Source organism: Chiloscyllium punctatum, chromosome 27 (assembly GCF_047496795.1).
Source record: "Chiloscyllium punctatum isolate Juve2018m chromosome 27, sChiPun1.3, whole genome shotgun sequence".
NCBI classification, from domain to species: domain Eukaryota; kingdom Metazoa; phylum Chordata; class Chondrichthyes; order Orectolobiformes; family Hemiscylliidae; genus Chiloscyllium; species Chiloscyllium punctatum.
This window is the reverse complement of record NC_092765.1, coordinates 12,595,434-12,616,415: the sequence shown is the minus strand read 5'-3', so window position 1 is coordinate 12,616,415 and position 20,982 is coordinate 12,595,434. Positions and strand designations below refer to the sequence as shown.

Below are 20,982 nucleotides of genomic sequence, written 5' to 3'. Positions count from 1 at the left end.
AGATAGCCGATGGTAACGGACAAAGTAACTGCCTGGACAAGTCTTGTGCATTTCTCAAAAAGAACGCCACCTTCCCATGATTGTCTGAAGTGAGCTTTCATTCAGATCACAAAAGTTCGATGAACATCCCAAATCACAGAAATGTGCAGAAACCCAACCTCTGACTTTGTTCACATCATGTGCAAAAAGGAAGTGTGCAGTTTTGGTGCAAGTGCCAACTCCACGACTCAGTGGTTCAAGTGCTACGGAATATATTTGCCATTAAAATGGTGAGAGAAAGCAGTGCTGTTAGTGAGACTGTGGCTGAATGCATCACCCAGTGTGAAACAGGATCCTTACCACCTTGGCGAATCTCACCAACAGCCCATGGCCATCAGTTTGCGTTTGTTGGAGTGACAGGTGTGATGGGAGTGGTGGAAATGTGATGGGTGGCTAAGGAGGTGTAAAGGGATGAAAGAAGGGATATTTCTTTTACCTTCCTTGTTGCTGTCAAACACACGTGTCAAACATGACCCTGGAATAATGTCTAGGGTGTACCTCCCTATTCCCACATTCTCGGGCCCAGAACCGACAATACCTCCCATTTACCATAAACAGATCACCCCGTAAACAGAAATGGGCTCTGCTGGCAGGGACCGCAGTCATGTGGAAAGTGAAAACCACGCGAGTGAGTCATGTGTCCACATGGAACTCTACCATAAAATACACCAACAGAGGGGAATAAAAACACACAAAATTAAAATGACAAACAGTGGTGATGTTCTTGGTGCCTATAAGCTGTTGAATTATGAATGAAGTACACAGGGATATTTTCCACTGCCAACAATGTGGCTTATTTTCCATTCACGGATGTGAAACTTTGCTTTGTGTGATTCCTCAGACTGAGGTGTTTCAGGCAGCTGTTCCTTTACAGCGTTTCATTCAAACAATGGCAATTAGAGATCCATGCTGTTATCTATCTATAATATGCAATCCAGCTGCTTGTACCCTGCTGAGTAGGGCTTCCCATTTCTGCTACATTGCTCAGTTGAATAATTCATGCCATCGAACCTTTAGACACAGATTTACATTACCCACCCCAGTGAGACGGCATTCCCTGTTGGAGAGGACTGACCAATCTGCAATGATCTGCACACAGAGCCATAGAGAAACAGACCCTTTGGTTCAACTCATCCATGCCGACCAAATATCCTAAATTAACCTAGTCCATTTTACTGCACATGGTCCATGTCCCTCTAAACCCATCCAAATTCATGTACCCATCCAAATGCCTTTTAAATACTGTAATTGCACCAGCCTCCACCACTTCCTCTGGCAGCTCATTCCATACACGCACCACCCTCTGCGTGAAAAAGTTATCCATTAGTCCCTTTTAAATCTTCCCCTCTCATCTTAAACCTATGCTGTCTAGTTTTGGACTCCCCCACTCAGGGAAAAGCAAATTGACTATTCACCCAACCGTGCCCCTCATGATTTTGTAAACTTCCAGAAGGTTTATCCTGACAACTGTTATCAGATTGTTGTAAGGACCACCTGGGACATAACCACCCTTCAGGAAAGGAAGTCTGCTCTCTTTACTTTCTCTGGCCTACATGTGACTCTAGACTGGACCCAGAGACCCACACAATTGTTTGGGGGTCATGAGTTCAAAGCCCACCATGGAAGATTGTGAAATTTGAAGTTAATAAAAATCTGACATAAAAAGCTACCCTTAAGCGAATATGTAATCACTCACTGTCAATTGTTATAAAAACCCATTTTAGATTAGATTACTTACAGTGTGGAAACAGGCCCTTCAGCCCAACAAGTCCACACCGCTGCGCAACCCACCCATACCCCTACATCTACCCCTTACCTAACACTACGGGCAATTTAGCATGGCCAATTCACCTGACCTGCACATCTTTGGACTGTGGGAGGAAACCGGAGCACCCGGAGGAAACCCACGCAGACACGGGGAGAACGTGCAAACTCCACACAGTCAGTCGCCTGAGGCGGGAATTGAACCCGGGTCTCTGGCGCTGTGAGGCAGCAGTGCTAACCACTGTGCCACTGTGCCGCCCACGATTTTATTCACTGATGTTCTTTGAGGAAGGAAATCTGTTGTCCTTGCCTGTTCTGGCTGATTGAGACTCCAGACATCACAATTGGGTTGGCTCTTAGCTGCACTATGGGCAATTAGGAATTGCCAAAACAGCCATTCCTGGCCAGCAATGCTCACAAACTAATCCCACAAATGAATAAAATGAAGAAACTGGCATGAATATCGTGAAGTTGAGAAATACAGCAGACATGTGTACAACTAACTTATGTACAAACAGAATATTCCTCAGTCACCTCAGTGGCAGGGCTATCAGTTAACAACTGAAGAACATGTCATGTTTCAAGTGATCTGAAGTAAGATGGAGTATGAGAACCTCAGCTCACAAGCTCTGGTTCAGTGCTGACATCATCAGCAGGCCTCCTAAAAGCACACTAACAGACTGAATGTGAGACGGACTTGAGGGCACATTATTAAGGTCAGACGAGGGAGATTTAACAAAGACATGTGAGGCAATTGTTTTACACATAGGTGGTTTGTGTGTGGAATGAACTTCCTGAGGAAGTGAGCCGGGAGCAGGCAGATGGAACAAATTTAGTTTGAGATTATATTCAGCATGGACTGGTTGGACCAAAGGACCTGTTTCCATGCTATATGACTCTATAACTCTATAACACAACATCCCTCTTTATTCAAAGATAAAAACTTATCCCAAACAGAGCTACCTGATGGTAAAACGTGGACTGGGTCAGCTCAGTGGCTGATTAGCTAGTTTGTGATACAGAGTGACCAGCTGATGTTACCATGACAGGCTCTCCTTCTCAACCTTGCCCCTCACCTAAGATGAGGTGTCTCTCAGGTTAAATCTCCACCAGTCTTCTCTCTCTCGCTCGCTAATGAGAGAGCAGTACTATGGTAGCAATAGTATGTTCACATGATTGTACATAGGCATATGATGTCAATTATGCAAACAGAGTTTATAAGACTAATGTTTCAAATTCCAATGTATCTCTTTGGAGGTTTAACAACTCATGGATGTGTTTGCATTTGTCTACTTCCCTTGCTGCCAGTGTGGTCAGGTTGTATTGACTTGTTGTTCACATGTGTTTGTTCTGAGGTTTGGTATCACCTTTGGAACCAGATTTCCTGCACATGTCCAGTACCCTTTGGTGGCACATGCTTTAATAACTGGTCGATCGACGTTTGGGGTTGCTGTCTGTATGACCTGAGTCAAAGTCTGCTCCTCCTCATGCGAAATGCTTGGTGGATTTGCACCATGGTAACAGTGGTCGTTGTTCATAAAAGATTCCAACATCCTGGTGGTAGATATTTGGAAAACTAATTGAAGACCAATCAGCCAACAGTTACAGATAACAAAGAATTTTGGACAAAGAGACACTTTCTTGCCATTAAGCAGCATCAGTTTCTGTGAATTCTGAGAGCTGTACAGATCTGTGAATAGGAATGTAACCATCAAGAAAAGAGCTAATATATTTTTGATTAGAATGTAAGTTATTAGAAGGTAAAATAATTTCTAAGATGCCTTCAATAAAGAAAAATTAATGAGGCTGAAATGCACTTTTGAGATGAAACACAAAGCAAATGATGCCAATGTAGTGTATTACAGAACATTGGAAGGTTAAAATGCGCTACTCCTAATAACTGGTGCAAATAAGTTACAGTCTATTAGAACAGCAACTGCAAAGTCTCATTATTAAGGAAGAAGTTTTAACTTACACTGACACACAGCTTAAATGGTACAGTGCAACACTGTTATAGTGGAAACAATTAACAAAGGCTTCATTATAGATCCAATGGATACCCAGTGTCACCCTTTCTCAATCACAGCTACACAAATGGGCCAAGCAACAGACGAACCTGAGAAAAGAGCTCTAAAAAACTTGCTTGTCACTGGTAGGGAGGAGCTTCACACAATTAACACACCTGGCCTTTCCATGATCAATAGAAAAACCCAAAAATGATTTGTAAGGTTTTCAAAGACCAGCTCATGAGTGTAAAACAGAAACATGTCTGTAGGAGGTGGCTTCTTGCTGAAAGCCAGGGCCTAAGTAGTTATCTCCATATCATCTGTTCCTTCTTTAGCATTTCTGCTTGATGTTTCCTGGACTTGGTACAAGAGTGACTCTCCAGGGGTCCATACAGGACTTTGACCGTCTCTGAATTTAAATCCTCAGTCATCTTTTGGCTGTTTTAGTCTTCTTTTGAAAAACACAAATTAGAATTAAAAGTTTAATATGTCCATGAATTCTTCAGGATGCTGATCCATTATTACAGCACAAAGGATAATATTTCCAGTGGAGTGTCATGTTTCAAGTGATCCTGGGGTAAGATGGAGTCTGAGACCTTTATACCCTCAGGTCACATGCCATGAGACGGTGATGTTATCATGAACATTTCTCCGAAAGGCAACAAAAACAGAAGTTGCTGGAAAAGCTCAGCATCTGTGAAGAGAAACCAGAGTTAAACGTCTCGGGTCCGGTGACCCTTCCTCAGGACCTAAAGGCACACTGACATGTAACTGTGAGACATAACACATCACGTGCACTTTGGGGCATAGTCAGTACATTGACCCTGTCACTAAAAACCAAAGGAACAAGCTGGTTGCTGCAATCTGTCAGTCATGGAGATGTGTGGCCTGCATACTGCCGCCACACCAGCACTGAAACTCATATAGCATAGTATCATGTGTTCTTGCCTTTGAAATGGTACTCTTGTGAATTTCCTGATGAGTTAAAGTTGAAAAGCTTTGACAAAATGTGAAATTTTGTAACAATTGCTGTAACATCTTTACAGGTTGTAGGGAGGAGAGGACAATTTCTAAAATGTCTTTAATGTGATTAGCTGCTTGACATTGCTATGGCATTGCTGCCAACTCCATGGTGGGACCTGGCTGCCTGGTGATTGGTGTGATCGCAGTGAGACTTGCTTTGTGGCTAAAGTCTGGAAACAGGAGGGTGATTGTACAATACACAATCTTGCATTCCTTACACTTTTGCAGATCAGATGTATTATTGATCAGATGGACCATGAGCAGAGGAGTGGCAGATGGACTTTCAGTGAGATGAATATGAGGTGTTACATTTTGGTAAGGCAAATCAGGACAGGACTTATACACTTAATGATAAAATCCTGGGGAGTGTTGCAAAACAAAGAGACCTTGGAATGCAAGTTCATAGCTCCAAGAAAGTGGAATCGCAGGTAGACAGGATAATGAAGGTGGCATTTGGTACACTTGCCTTTATTGTAAGTGCATTGAGTATAGTTGGAAGGTCATGTTACAGTTATACAGTACATTGGTTCAGCCACTTTTGAAATACTGTATTCAATTTTAGTGTCTGCTATAAGAAAGATGTGAAACTTGAAAGAGTTCAGGAAAGATTTATAAGGATGTTGCCAGGATTGGAGGGTTTGAGCTACAGGGAGAGGCTAGAGCTGTATTCCCTGGAACATCAGAGGCTGAGGGGTGACCTTATAAAGGTTTATAAAATCATGAGGGGTATGGATAGGGTAAATAAGCAAGGTCTTTTTCCCAGGGATTGGGTAGTCCAAAACTAGAGGTCATAGATTTAGGGTGAGAGGGGAAAGATTTAAAAAGGACCTAAAGGGCAACTTTTTCATGCAGATGGTGGTGCGTGTATGGAATGAGCTGCCAGAGGAAGTGGTGGACGCTGGCACAATAACAATGTTTTTTTTAAAATATATTTTTATTAAGAAAAAATAAATTTTAAAATATTATTACAAATACAAAACAATGCAATTCAAATCAGTACAAAAATAGTACAAAACTAAACCCAAATAATAAAAGATTCCCCAGCCCACCCTCCTATATGAATGTATAAACATATATAGAGAAGTATAAAATTAAAAGAAAACCTAAACTAGTTATTTAACTAACTAAATAAATACCTAACAACAAACAAATAAATAGTAATAACTCAGCCCAGCCAAACAAAACACTCATACATTCACAGTTCCTCCTCCCTGGATATTGGACTCATGAAACACAATCGTTTTAGATTAGATTACATTACAGCGTGGAAACAGGCCCTTCGGCCCAACAAGTCCACACCGACCCGCCGAAGCGCAACCCACCCATGCCCCTACAATTACCCCTTACCTAACACTACGGCAATTTAGCATGGCCAATTCACCTGACCTGCACATTTTTGGACTGTGGGAGGAAACCGGAGCACCCGGAGGAAACCAACGCAGACACGGGGAGAAGGTGCAAACTCCACACAGTCAGTCGCCTGAGGCGGGAATTGAATCCAGGTCCCTGGCGCTGTGAGGCAGCAGTGCTAACCACTGTTACGACTATATAAAAGCCCTTGTTAGTGTGGCAGATAAATCTGTGTCCAGATATTTCAAAAAGGGTTACCATGTCTTGTAAAAATTCTTAGTTTTGTGGTGTATCATATTTGTGCAAAAATCCAGGGGAATATGCTCCATAACAATCTTCCACCAACCTGACAGGCCTGGGGGGGTTTTCTGATATCCAGCCTAGCAAGATATTCTTCCTTGCACAGAATGTAAGAATATTGAAAAGTTTTGCCTTATGCGAGTCTGCAGGAAATACAATGGGTAGGCCCAAAAGGAGAGAAATAGGGTCCTTCTCCACCCCTACACCTAAAATCCTCTCCATTGCACCCACCACAGCACTCCAATATTTTTGAAGCCTGTCACAAGACCAAAGACAATGGGTAAGAGTGCCCGTGCAGACCTTGCACTTCGGGCATGCTGAAGATGCCCCTGGTTTAAATTTTGACAAACAGTCTGGGGCTAAGTGGACCTTGTGGAGAATCTTCAACTGTAAAGCATGGGTCCTATTGCAAATTGATATCTTCCTTGCATTCTCCCAAATATCCTCCCATGCCTCTGAAGAAACTTCAACACCCAGCTCTCTTTCCCACATCTTGCAGAGTCAATCAGACTCATCTGAGGTAGCACCCCCCCCAGTTGGTGATATAGAGTACTGACAGAGAGTGTACTCTTAGCCCTTAGTAGCCCTCTTTCTATGTCAGATTTGTAGGGATCAGTCAAAAGTGTGGTCCTTTTTTGAATAAAATCCCTAACTTGAAAAAAACGAAAGAGGTCTTTATTAGGTAACTCGTACTTCCGTACTAACTGATCGAAGGAAATCATTACATCTCCCTCAAATAAATCACCCATGCAAGATATACCCCTAGCTGCCCAACGTTTAAATCCTGAATCTATCATACCTGATTGAAAACTCAGCATACCCACGAAAGGTGTAAACAAAGATGTTTTGCCGATATTACCTTCCCTCTGCTGAATTGCCCTCCATGCTTTAACAGTATTGATGACTATTGGGTTATGGCAATATTCCCCAACTGTCCTCACCTTGTCCAAAAACAGCAAACTGGTAAGGGGGCACCTTGCCTGGGAGACTTCGATATCTAGCCAAATTGAAAGAGGGTCCCCACAAACCCAATTACTTACAGAGGTCAAAAGCAAGCTTAATTGGTAATTTTTAATGTCCGGAAGGTCTACTCCCCCCAATCTGTGAGGCAACTGCAGGTTGGATAATTTAATGAGGTACCGTTTACGGGTGCCAGATAAAGGAGCTGAACCAACTGTTCAGTCTCCTATTGAAAATCAGGGGGAGCATCCTTATAGGGTATAGCAAACGAGGGAGAATATTCATCTTAATAAGCACTATCTGACCCAACCATGAGACTGGAGGTGTCTTTGGAGATCTTGTTTAATTTTTTCAAATAATTGAGCTAAATTGGCTTTGAACAGCCAATCCAGAACTGGAGTAATGAATATGCCCAAATACACAAAACCCCCCTGTGACCACCTAAATGGAAATCTATAGTCACTCTCAAGAGCCAACTCTTTCGTAAGACCACCCATAGGCATAGCCTCTGATTAAGCAAAATTAATCTTATACCCTGAAAAAGCGCCAAACGCTTGAATGCATTGTATCAGGCAAGGCACTGAGACTGCTGAATTTATCAAGAAAATTAGAACATCATCTGCATACAGCGAGATCTTATGTAATTTTGACCCCACTTCTGGAGCTGATATACTGAGATCCCCATGAATGGCCTCTGCCAACGGTTCAATCACCAACGTAAAAAGCAATGGTGAAAGGGGACAGCCCTGCCGGCTGCCCCTAGAAATATTAAAATTGCTTGATCGTACCCCGTTGGTAATGACTGTAGCGAGAGGTACACTGTAGAGAACCTTTACCCATCTTATGAAAACTTCGCCCAGACCAAACCGGTCTAGAGTATAGAAAAGGTACAGCCACTCAACTTGGTCAAATGCCTTCTCTGCATCTAAAGAAATCACCAATCCCTGTATTGACTACTGTTGGCATGCTTGAATTACGTTAAGCAGCCTCCTAACGTTATTGGAGGCTCTGCGACCCTTTATGAAGCCCGTCTGATCCTCTTTAATAAGAGAGGGTAACACAGTCTCCAGCCTTAACGCGAGAGCCTTAGAGAGGATCTTAAAGTCCACAGTTAAAAGCGAGATGGGCCTGTATGAAGCACAGTCTTCCGGATCCTTCCCTTTTTTAAGGGTAAGTGAAATATTGGCCTCTCTCAGAGATGGTGGTAGACAAACATGACTGTATGAATCATTAAACATATTCAGCATCGGGCCTGACAGTATACTTATAAATTCCTTATAGAATTCACTGGGAAGTCCATCAGGACCGGGCGCCTTTCCACTCTGAAGCTGCCTCACAGCTTCCTGTACTTCTTGCTCTGATAATGGGGCATTGAGAAAGGACTATTGTTCGGGAGTCACACCCAGGAGCTTCAGATCTCTAAAAAAGGATTCAGTTTTGGCCTGCCCCTCCTCACAGTTCTCAGACTGATATAACTTAGAGTAGAATCTCTGGAATGCCACATTAATCTTTTTAGAATCACATGTTAGGTTCCCAGACCCTTCCCTAATCGCTGTAATGGTTTGTGGGGCACTTCTCTTTCTGGCAAGATATGCTAAGTATTTGCCTGCTTGTCACCATGCTCGCATAACCTTTGCTTTGCAAAAGCCAGCTCCTTCTTTGCCGTCTGTGTGAGCACAGAATTTAGTGCAGACCGCAGTGCCATCATCCTCTGTAGTTTGACCAACGAGGGTCTGTCAAAATATGCCTTCTCGGCCGCCTTCAACCGTGCTTCAAGGAGACGTTGCTGCTCACCCTTCTGCCGCTTCCTACTTGTGGAACATGAAATAACTAACCCTCTGGCATAAGCTTTGGCAGTTTCCCAGAGAACACATGAGCTATCAACCGAGCCTATGTTGATGTCTAGGAATGCCCAAAATTCCACAAACTTGCTGTCCATGAGAATAAAGGGGTCCATTCGCCATACCTTGAATCCACTGTAACATCCTTAATTTTAACAATGAGATACACTGGAGCATGATCAGAGATGGTAATATTACCAATTGTACAGGATGCCACCAGACCCAGGGTTACCGCAGGGGTCAGAAAAAATTCAATCCTCATGTGACATCTGTGCAGATTGGAGAAAAACGTGAAATCCCTACCGTAGGGTGGACACACCTCCAGATGTCCACCAATCCTAATTCCCCACACAAACCCAATAACTGTTTAGTTTGTGCAGAGGGTATCGAGGGACCTTTAGGCAACCTGTCTACTGTGGGGTCCATGAGGCAGTTAAAATCTCCCCCTGTAATGATGTGCCAAGACTTGAGACTTATCAGTTTAGAAAAAGCATCTACCAAGAATTTAAGAGGATGAGCTGGGAGACAATAAACATTTAAAATGCCATTTTCTTCCCCATTTATCAAGGCTTTAAGAATTACAAACGTCCCGTATGTGTCTCTAACATTCCAACAATTTAAACGAGAGATTTTTCCTAACCAATATAGCCACTCCCCTACTTCTGGTATTAAATGATGAAAAATAAACTCAGTCAAAGCCATTCTCCTGTTATTTCAGATGCTCCTTGTCATCCAAATGTGTCTCCTGTAACAAAGCAATATTCACCTTCTCCTTTCTAAGACTCAAGAGTACCTTCTTCTTCTTAGTTGGTGAGTGACTTCCCTTGATATTCCAGGTACACCATTTAACCAAATCATTAGCCATAATCTTCTGCAACTACATTTAAATTCCAGAGAGGAGGAACCTGAACCACAAATTGCTGAGCCTTAGTGTCGCATGGTCCCACCAAATATAAAAACTACATAAACTAAAACCACTACATTTAACAAACATACAAAATTATTAAAAATTAGAAACAACAAAAACCAGAAAACAAACCAACATATAAAGTGCCAATAACGCTGAGTAGGGGAACTCACCCCTGCCCGAGGGGGCAACTACCCGTCCCGAACTGCCCAGAAATAGGCATCTAACCATCTCAACCACCTTCACTTCTCCCAGCTAGAGCCGCATCGCAAGCACAAGCTAAAAAGAATAAACACCCCATAGAATATCAATATGAATAAAAAAATTCTTTTATATAAAAAAAGGGGGAATAAATACCCCACCCATCCTTTGGTATGTCCTAACTTAGAAATTTAAAGTGTACATCTTAACCACCGCCAGACATAGTTTGAATCAAATTATTATCAATAGAGGAAAAAAGGGAAAAAAAGGGGAAAAACAAAGCTCCAACCGGATTTCCTCCATTTCTTTTACAGAATGATAAATGCATACCCAAGCAACAATATTTATACATACTACAATTGTTTAACTTAGGTCAGTTTGTCCACAAAGTCTCTTGCCTTCTTCGATGTGTCAAAGAGATGCATGGATCCATCTAAAGTGATTAGATTAGATTAGATTAGATTAGATTAGATTACTTACAGTGTGGAAACAGGCCCTTCGGCCCAACAAGTCCACACCGCCCCGCCGAAGGGCAACCCACCCATACCCCCACATCCACCCCCTACCTAACACTACGGGCAATTTAGCATGGCCAATTCACCTAACCTGCACATCTTTGGACTGTGGGAGGAAACCGGAGCACCCGGAGGAAACCCACGCAGACACGGGGAGAATGTGCAAACTCCACACAGTCAGTCACCTGAGGTGGGAATTGAACCCAGGTCTCTGGCGCTGTGAGGCAGCAGTGCTAACCACTGTGCCACCGTGATCCGAAGCACTACCGGATATCTCAGGGGGTACTGAACCCCAAGCTCTTCCAACCTTCTCTTGACATCATCATATGATTTTCATTTCTGGATCACCGCCGCTGAAAAGTCCTGAAAAAACATGATCTTAGACCCCTCGTAAATTAGGGCCTTTGGATCTGGAAGCCTCCATGACTCTCTCCTTATCCCGGTAATGATGGAACCACACCAGGAAAGGACAAGGGCGTTGACCCAGACCCGACCTCCATGCTGCGACCTGGTGAGCCATCTCTATCTTCAATCCTCTCATGCCAGTCTCCAAGTCAAGGGATTTTGGAAGCCAATCTTCAACAAATTCCGCAGGCCGCTCACCTTCCTTACCCTCAGGCAGACCGATGATCCGAATGTTTTTTCTCCTGCCCCTGTTTTCAAGATCATCCACTTGGTCATGCAAATTACAAACCTGCGTCTTCAGGGCTTGGATCTCTTCCTTGAATGAACTGGCATCAGCTTCCATCACCGTGACCCTGTACTCCACCTCATCCGTCCTCTTCTCCAGGTCTCCCAGCTGCTGCTCATGCTTCTGCAGCAGGAGAGAGACTGAAGCCAGCTTCTCTTCAATCTCTTTCCCCAACATCTCGCGAGATTTCGAGAGCTGGTTCACTAGGTCCTGGAGAGTAATCAGCTCCAAGGCTGCTACAGGCTGATCTGCAGGCCCAGCCTCAGATGTTCCTCCCCCCCTTTTAGGCATTTCTAGACAGCTGAAAATACAGGTAAGTCAATTTTTAAATGTTTCTTGGGGCTCCACAATCTTTCCATTGCCCCAAGATATCCTGATGACCTGGGTTGGGTGGGTTAAAGGACCGTCCTGCTCCTGCTGCGATGCGAAGCTCTGCAGTGTGATCTTCTCAGATCGCCGCCATCTTAGATCCCCACAATAACAATGTTTAAAAGGCAGCTGGATGGGTACATGAATAGGAAGGGTTTAGAAGGATATGGGCCGAGTGCTGGCAAACAGGACTAGATTTATATAGGATATCAGGTTGGCATGGATGAGGTGGACCACGAATTCTGTTTCTGTGCTGTACATCTCTATGACTTTATAACTCTCTGACTGGACCTTAAATTGTTGCTGCAGTCCCGGTGGTATGGTGTATTGCACATGCTGTGAGAGACTCTCTTCTGCTGAACTCTGTATATTTTCATGTCATTCTTTCAGACAGAGAGGCAATGGGTTCTGCCTTGTCCCATTTACACTTGCCTGCACCAAACAGCAAGCAGGATGATAAAGCATGCTTCTTTACTGACATTAATTGAGTTCCTTTTCCCAAAATTCTACTAAAGACCCACAAATGCTGGTGCAATATAAAGTTGACGTGAGATTTTTCGGATGCACATGCTTGTGATCACCCTGGTCCCAGTGTCCAAAATGAACCAGCTGAAAATACCCCTCTGTCTCTCCCATGCTTTTGAGATGATTCTGTCTTCTGAATTTGAGGAAGAGTTACTCAAACTCTAAAATGCTCAGTGAATGGATGAATCTTCTGAGAGAGAGCTTTTTTCTGCATCCTAATTTCAGTCACGTGCATCTCAATTCGCCTGTTTCAGATTCTGCCATTAATAGCAAGTTGTGGAAATGCCTGGTACTGCCCTTCCTAAAGGATTGAACTACACACTAAGGGATGTGCTGGGATTGGCTGCTGCATCTGCAAATAGCAGGCACTGGAATGAGGGAAGATGGATCTGATATATTCTTGGCACTGCTGAGGAGGTGATATGGTTGGAGGAGTTAGTTAGTCATCCAGTGATCCTGGACAAAACATGTTTTGGACATCAGGAGAGGCAAGGATTGGACTCAGTCATTGAACAGCCCACAAACATGTATGTAATATGGGAAGGGTAACCATTTATGAGTCTCTATTTCCTATAGAACTGTACTCCATCTGAAGGTGTTTCCCTCTCAACCCAATACACGCGCACACACGCACACACACACACACACACACACAGACATACAAATACATGCACGCAGGCGCATACTCACAAACATGTATACATGCACGCATACAAGCATGCACATACACACATGTACACGTGTGTGCACACACTCAAACACATGCACATTCACAAGCACGCACACACTTGTATACACACACACACACACGCTTTCATTTCAGAAAGCTCAGGAGCTCAGAGAGTACAATAATACAAAATGCCATTGTGACAAGATATAGTACCTCTTTGCAAACTTGGTTGTTACACATCAGATTGTTAACATCCAGTTGTTTCTTTATTCTCTCAGGGGATGTAGGTGCCACTGGCAAGGCCAGTATTTGTTGCCCATCCACAATTGCCTTTGGAGGCTCATGGGGCTGCTACAGAGGGCAATGTCTCCCCTCTATCGGGATCTCACTAACTAGTTTACAAATTCAGATTTATAAAGTAGTTAATGAGCCACACTGAGGAAATTGTGGTGTTTCTTCTTATTAATTTGTGGGTGAGATCATTGCTTGCAAGGCAAACACTTAATCTCCATCTTTAATTGTCCTTAACTGAGTGGCTTGCTGGGCCAATTTTAAAAGCAGTTAAGAGTCAACCACATTGCTGTTGGTCGGGAGTCACGTATAGGCTAAAACTGGGTAAGGATGTCAGATTTCTTTCTCTTGACAAAGTTTGGGAGACAGGTCGGGTTTTAAAACAAGCTGGTAGTTATGTGGTCCTCACTACTGGACTAGATTTTTAGTCAGGGTTTATTTAATTATATGAATTTAAACTCTCTAGCTGCCATGATGTGGTTTAAGCTCCTGTCTCTGGATACTTTAGTCCAGGCCTCAGAATTATTAAGGCTGGAATACATTCACTCACACCATCGCATGAGTTCACCTCTAAATCTTTGAACTCAACAATAAGTTGATTTTAAAACACAAAAGCAAACATTCCAATGGGAGTGACAGTGCCACATCAGTGAACCTATTGCTATCATTCCAGACATATTTTCACATTGACTTGAAGCAGCCAGTCCCTCTTTTGCGAGATGAGGGAAAACAGCAGCAGGCTTTTTGTCACCGGCAGAGATAACAGACTGTTGGTTGAGTTGGCTGAGAAGCTGACGATGGCAATGGAACAGGGTTTTTAATTAGGGGATTTCATAAAAGCAAGGCTTTCCTGGCAATGGAGCAGAGGATTTCTCTGTGTCAATGGGGTCACGTTGCATTCTGCAGCAAGGTGGAGGGAGGGGGGAAGGGAAGTGAGGAGTATTTATGCATCTCGCCGTGCCAACAAACACACTCTCCATCAGCTGGTGACAAAGGATTACAATGGACTCCCGAAGCAATAAACAGATGCTGTCAGGTAAGTGAGAAGTATCTATTTTGATGCACTGCCTAGCTAGGACAATCAGTGAATATAGCATCAGGTACCAGTGACTGAAGCGACATTCTGCGCATTAGGAATGCTGTGCTAAGACGCTAGATTTTCTCTTCATAACTAAGTTAAAACTCCACTGAATTCACAGTCGCACATGCATAATAACATCTGACTATGAGAGAGTGAAATGCATGCAGTGTTACAAGAGGACACTGGTTCTTCAATCCTGCAGTGTAGCAACCAAAGGGAAGGCATCTTGCGGGGTAATGCTGGTTCTTTATTGATCTAGAGAGGCTTAAGCATAAATCGATTGCAACACAAATCAGGAGTGAGCTGCCCTGATTGTTTTCAGTTGCCTGCAGTGAGGCGTATGAAAATTGGAATACTGCAGTCTCTGCGGAATAGGGGTGACCTTGCAACAGAGAGAGAGAGAGAGAGAGAGAGAGAAGCTGTTCTGAGTCTGTTCGAACAAGATACAGACTGGATCACAAAACAGGCAATAAACACATCCAAGCTAAAATCCACAATGGGTCATGGAAATCTAACACCGGGTTTGCAAGCCTTGAAGATGCTTATTTTGTTGCAGAGATTTCAAGTTTTAACTAATTCAGTAAAAAGAAGTGCACCTGGTAATGATAAGGTCAATCTGTCATAGTGATACCTCATGTACAAACAAAATACAAATAATTGAAGAATGTATGTATAATCTTGATGTTTTCATACCTCAATCATACCCCGGTGTTTGCATTCACTGCTAGGCTTACCCCATCTCAGGTGGCCTGTCCAATCGTCCCCTCTGTGCACTGGGAGGTGTCTCAATGCACCATATCTATATACTCTGGACCACAACTTTCACCTTGCTCAATGTCCTAAGATATTGCAGAAAACATTCTGCAGTGACAAGGAACTTTGAACAAAAAGAAGGATGTGTATTTACGTGGCATCTTGCATCACTTGAAGTCTTCCCCAAAGTCTCTTATAGACAATGCAACACTGGTAAAGTTATATATGCGTCAGCTAATTTACACACAGCCAATCTCATGAGTAAAATATTATAATGACCAGATTTCTTTTTTTAAAATAACTTTGGTCAAGATAAATATTGACCAGAAAACAGGGAATAACTCCCCTCATCATTTTTTTACACCTGCCCAAGAGGGTATATGGGACCTTGGTTTAACGCCTCATCTGAAAGTTGGCACCTCCAACAGCATAACATTGTCTCAGTCCTGCACAGGAATGTCAAGCATGAGATTGAGTCTAAGTCTCTGGTTTCTGTTCCCTTTATCCCCACATCGATAGGTCAGCACTGAAAGGGGATACTGCTGACCCCCTTCCAACTCCATTTTGATTTGCCCTGATTCCTCCCACCCCCTCATCGTCACTTTTGACGTTTTGCATTGCTCATAATAGGCTTTGTATGTAAATACTTGATTGGCTACATGAGTGATTACTGGTGGTCATTAATCAGGAAAATACAGGAAAAAAAGGTCACTGTGAGTTTGGTGGTGGGAAAGTCGCTTAGTTGTGTGCGATAACACTTCAGAGTATGAAAAAGAAGAAAAAACGTTTCCCCACCTGACGTGGAGGGGTGTGCTCAAGTCAGAGGACCTCCACATGGACCTACTGCTGGGCCTGGCTAAAGTAGCCAAATAGAAGGCCGTGAAGGGCCTCGTCATTCCAATGGCCTGCCCCTCCTGCCTGGCTATGATTGTGCCCAGGTGTCCATAGAGACTGAGCACACTGTGTCGACTAATCCTGGAGGCATTAAAAACAGGTAGGCACCATAGCAGCTAGATTGCAACATTTCCTTTCTCAATTCAATTTTGCTTTACCCCCTCCCTTGTTTCATAGAAACATAGAAGGTAGGAGGAGGAGGAGGCCATTCAGCCCTTCAAGCCTGCTGCGCCATTCATCATGGTCAAGGCTGATTGTCCAACTCATTAACCTAATCCTGCTTTTCCCCCAAAACGTTTTGATCCCATTCACCCCAGGTGCTATATCGAGCTACCCCTTGACTACATGTCATGTTTGGTATCAACTACTTCCTGTGGTAATGAATTCCACGGGCTCACCACCCTTTGGATGAAGAAATGTCTCCTCAGCTCCGTTCCTTTTGATGTTGCTGAGCTGCCCCTTTTGACCAGTGTTTGTAAATCATCACCTGTTGAATTTGCCAAATGGGTGATTTGGTGGTGGGTAGTCAAAAAAATTAAAATAGTTAAAAATTAACAATTTCAGTTCTCATGTGGCACCATGGAAGTGTCCTTACCTCCGAGCCAGGAGGCATGGGTTCAAGTCCCACAGTGTGTCATAACATCTCTGAGCAGGTTGATTAGAAAATATCTAAAAGAACGTTTCTTTTGGTAAGTTTTCTCCCATATGCTGCTACCCTCCTGCACTTCCTGGCTTCAGATGGGTCAAGATTTCACCATAATATCTTTTTCATAATGCCATGACGCTGCTACATCCTCTGTCCACATTCCTACAGGAGATAGAGGTCATGGGTTTGAAAGGATGAAGGAGCTTTGGCAAGTCTTTCCTCACAAGCTCGCTTTTTAGTGGGGATCACTGTGTTGCAATCTGCTTCCATTTCCTCCCCCTCTCCAATTCTGCTCACCATGAAATTAAATCTGCAACTCAGGGCTCCAGGCCAGAGTATTCTGACCATAAAGTTCGAACAGATCAATCCAATCAGATTAACCTGTTGGACTTTCATGGATCTGGACGAGTTTGGAATGAGGGGCATGGATAGGGTAAATAGCCAACATCTTTTTCCTAGGGTAGGGGAGTCTACAATTAGAGGTATAGGTCTAAGCTGAGTGTGGAAAAGTTTAAAAGGGACCTAAGGGGCAAATATTTCATGCAGAGGGTGGTGCGTGTATGGAATGAGCTGCCAGAGGAAGTGGTGGAGGCTGGTACAACTACAACATTTAAAAGGCATCTGGATAGGTATATGAATAGGAAGGGTTTAGAGATATATGGCCCAAATGCTGGTAAATGGGACTAGGTTCATGTTGGATATCTGGTCAGCATGGACTAGTTGGACTAAAGGGTCTGTTTCCATGCTGTACATCTCTATGAGACATTATTACTTCATTGACGGGTCCATTTGTAGATTCATATTTCAGAGATTGAACCATTGGAATACTGAGTGTGCTTCACTCAGATTTCCAATTATGCATGAAGAGCAAATTCTGGAATTCTCTCAATTTAGTTGAGTATAAAACTGCTGAAGTCGTTGCAACATAAGCTGGGCTGACCCTCCAGAGGACTGGATTCAATACTAATTGTGTAAAAGTGAACATTATCTTCCATTTAATATTGCATACTGACAATGTGGGATTCCTACCACATGACTATTACAAGTTATAATTATGGAACATTTCTATAAATCACGGTGTACATGTCACCCCAGCACATAAGATGACCCCATTTGTCTGACCTCACAAGTCATCTTTTTGCATATACTCGGCGTCTAAGTCATCGTCCTTCATAGCCACAATAAGTTACACCCACCCACACCCATGTTATCTCCCCACTTCTCAGCCAGCCCACTGTTTATGTCCTATTGGCTATTCTACCATGATGTTCTGCTGAATATCTGGAAGCTGATCAATTGTAGAGGCTTCAGATTCAGGTTCTGTCCTTTTCTTATCCAGTAGCCTCACACTCTTGGACCAAATCAGAGACACTGAGGTCAGCTGTTTGATTAAATATAGATCAACTACTGTATCATTTACAAGGTTGGGTGACATAGTGGCTCAGTGGTGCTAACCTCACAGTACCAGGGTCCTGGGTTCGATTCCAACCTCAGGCGACTGTCTGTGTGGAGTTTGCATTTTCTCCCTGTGTCTGCATGGGTTTCCTCTGGGTGCTGCAGTTTCCTCCCATGCGCAGGTTAGGTGAATAGATTATGCTAAATTGCCCATAGTGTTCAGGGATGTGTAGGTTAGGTGTGCTTAGTCAGGGGTAAATGTAGAGTAATATGGCAGGGGAATGGGTCTGGGTGGGTTACTCTTCAAAGAGTCTGTGTGGACTTGTTGGTCCGAAGGGCCTGTTTCTATGCTGTAGGGATTCTATAAAGGTTTGCTCCTTGCTCCCTGAAATCGGGGTCAAATGCAAGTCAGAAGCCCCTCTTGTGTGGGGCACAGACCCCGCTCTGTGACTTACCTGAAATTGACCAATTGATAGCGAGAGGATGGACCTGGCATCCAGTTAAGGAGAGCTATCAAAGCAGGAGATGCAAGGTCAGACAGCTACACTGTCACCACCAGGGACCTAGAGGGCAGTCTGGAAAATTCCAGTCAGCTTCCAATGCTGGGCTCTACCAGGCACTTAACCAGCAGAACTGATGAAAATGTTGCAACCTGTCCCTTCCTGAATCTCGCTGCTGTGAAAATGGCCTGATATTGCCATGGCGCTTTCAAACCTGCTCACTCAGCTTTGGTAAACCAACCTACCCATAGGCCTTTGTGCCTGTCCCTGTTGGGGCCTAACCAATTGAAGTCTGTCTTGGAATCTTGTGTGGCATTTTCAGAAAGTATCCATCATGAACTATTCTTGCCCCCAGCTGAGGATGCCCACCTTTCAGCCAAGGAGGAGCTATTTCCAACATCCTTTCTTGGAGTAAGCAGATTTTTGCAGGGGGGACTGGGCGAGAGCTCTCTCATGACTACCTCTTGTCCACTACATGGACAGAATTCAGCCAAAGAACTACAAAATGAGTCACTCCTTGGTCTTCATCACCAGGCTCAAAACAATGAATATTTTTCTGAATAGATATTGTTCAGGAGACATTTTGAGCAGGTTAGCTCCTTTTACCTCAACAAGAACTTATTCTGCATTGCATTCTCTCACAGTACATGCTTTTTTCAACATTCTTCCCTGGAAAATGTTAAATTGGAATGGTAATATTCTTAACTATGATCCAGCAACCTTGTCTGATCACTCAGCTGGTTAGAGCAGTAAATTCCACTCCAGAGGAATCCTGCACCAACTTTCGATAAAGATGGTAAACAAAGGTCCCGCCAAATATAAGGGATCCCAGGGCATTATTTTGAACAGAGCAATGTGTCTCTAAAGTCAGGTTATCCGGTCATTGTTCACAGGAGCTTGCTGTGTGCAAATTGACTCCCCATTTTTCTATGTTGCAATGGCAACCATACTTCTAAATTATGTACTTAGTTGTGAAGTGTTTTGGAACAGCCCAAAGTCACAAAAGGTATGAAACAACTGAGTATCTTTTCCCCCTATTTGCAGTTGCTAGACCGAACCCAGTCTTGGAGACCATGATGAGTCAACTGAGTTACATTGGTGTTGTGACACTGCTTTTCCCTCATGAGATCAAGACTAACTTGCCATGATTGAAGGGTGAAGCAGACTCAATGGGCTGAATGGCCTAATTTCTGCTCCTATGTCTGATGTTCTTGTGGTATGTGGCCATTGGTTGGTGCATTGATCTTGGCTATGAATTCCACCTTCAATAAGTCATACACATAGGAGTATAGTTAACATAGAAAAGCACCACAAGGTGTATTGTGAGACACAGAGCCATAAATGTATGATCTGCATTCAAGACGTGACATACAATAGATTACCCAGTGGTCCTATGACATATGAACATGTGAGTTAGGAGCATGAGTGAACCATATGGCCATTTTGTTCAACTGCGTGCAGTTAATGATGGAATCAAAGGATTAACCAAGCTGATTGGGAGCAGTTCGTCCCACCATTTTGCAAAGGCACTGAAGAGTCTTCAGGACAAAATGATCAAATAAAAAGATGGTTAGAATGAACCAAACCAGATACCTTAAGGGTTGGCAATAACCATTGTCGTGACAAAATTAAATTGGTAAAATATTTAAATAGTAACAGTTTATATCAAATGGGGAAATGATATAATTGCAAAACATTAGATCTTAAATGTAAAGTTAATATATTTTGCAAATGAGAAAATTTTATTGGGATTAACGCATTATTTTATTAATGTTCATTTTTAAGAGTGAGTAGAACATAAAAATCACAGTTGCTTACAGAGGGTTCCTGTGCCAACAGTGATACTCTTTTAGTATCTTCTTTAATCTTCCGTGGGATGTAGATTTTGCTGGCAAGTCAGGCATTTGTTGTTCAACCCTATTTGCACTTGAACTGAGCGGACTATTTGGCAATTTAGGTATCTGGTGTCACACAAAGACCAAACTGGCTAAGGAAAGAAAATTTTCCTTCCCCCAGTGAACCAGATGGGTTTTTACATAAATTGACAATGTTTTGCAATAGATTGACCTTTATTTTAAATTCATCAATTGAATTCTAACTTTGCCATTGTGGGATTTGAACCCATATCCTCAGAACATCAGCCTCTGCCTTGAGATGACAATACCTCAATTCCACTGCTTCCCCTAACATCATGGCTATTGAAATTTGGCTATTTGACCCCCCATTAAATACAAAAACCGAAACGAATCAGCCAAGACTTT

General features: G+C 43.1%; 1 protein-coding gene across 3 annotated transcripts in view; it reads left to right on the top strand.

Moving 5' to 3' along the window:
- luzp1 (leucine zipper protein 1) overlaps positions 1-20,982 on the top strand; it is a 153,832-nt gene that overhangs the window by 86,856 nt on the left and 45,994 nt on the right. Inside the window, exon 1 of one of the 3 annotated variants that reach the window (XM_072548111.1) lies at positions 14,212-14,488. The exons of the other annotated variants lie outside the window; for them this stretch is intronic. The gene's annotated coding sequence lies outside the window, so the exon portion shown is untranslated. Of the gene's footprint in view, positions 1-14,211; positions 14,489-20,982 lie in introns of those variants that run through there. 3 annotated transcript variants of the gene reach the window in all.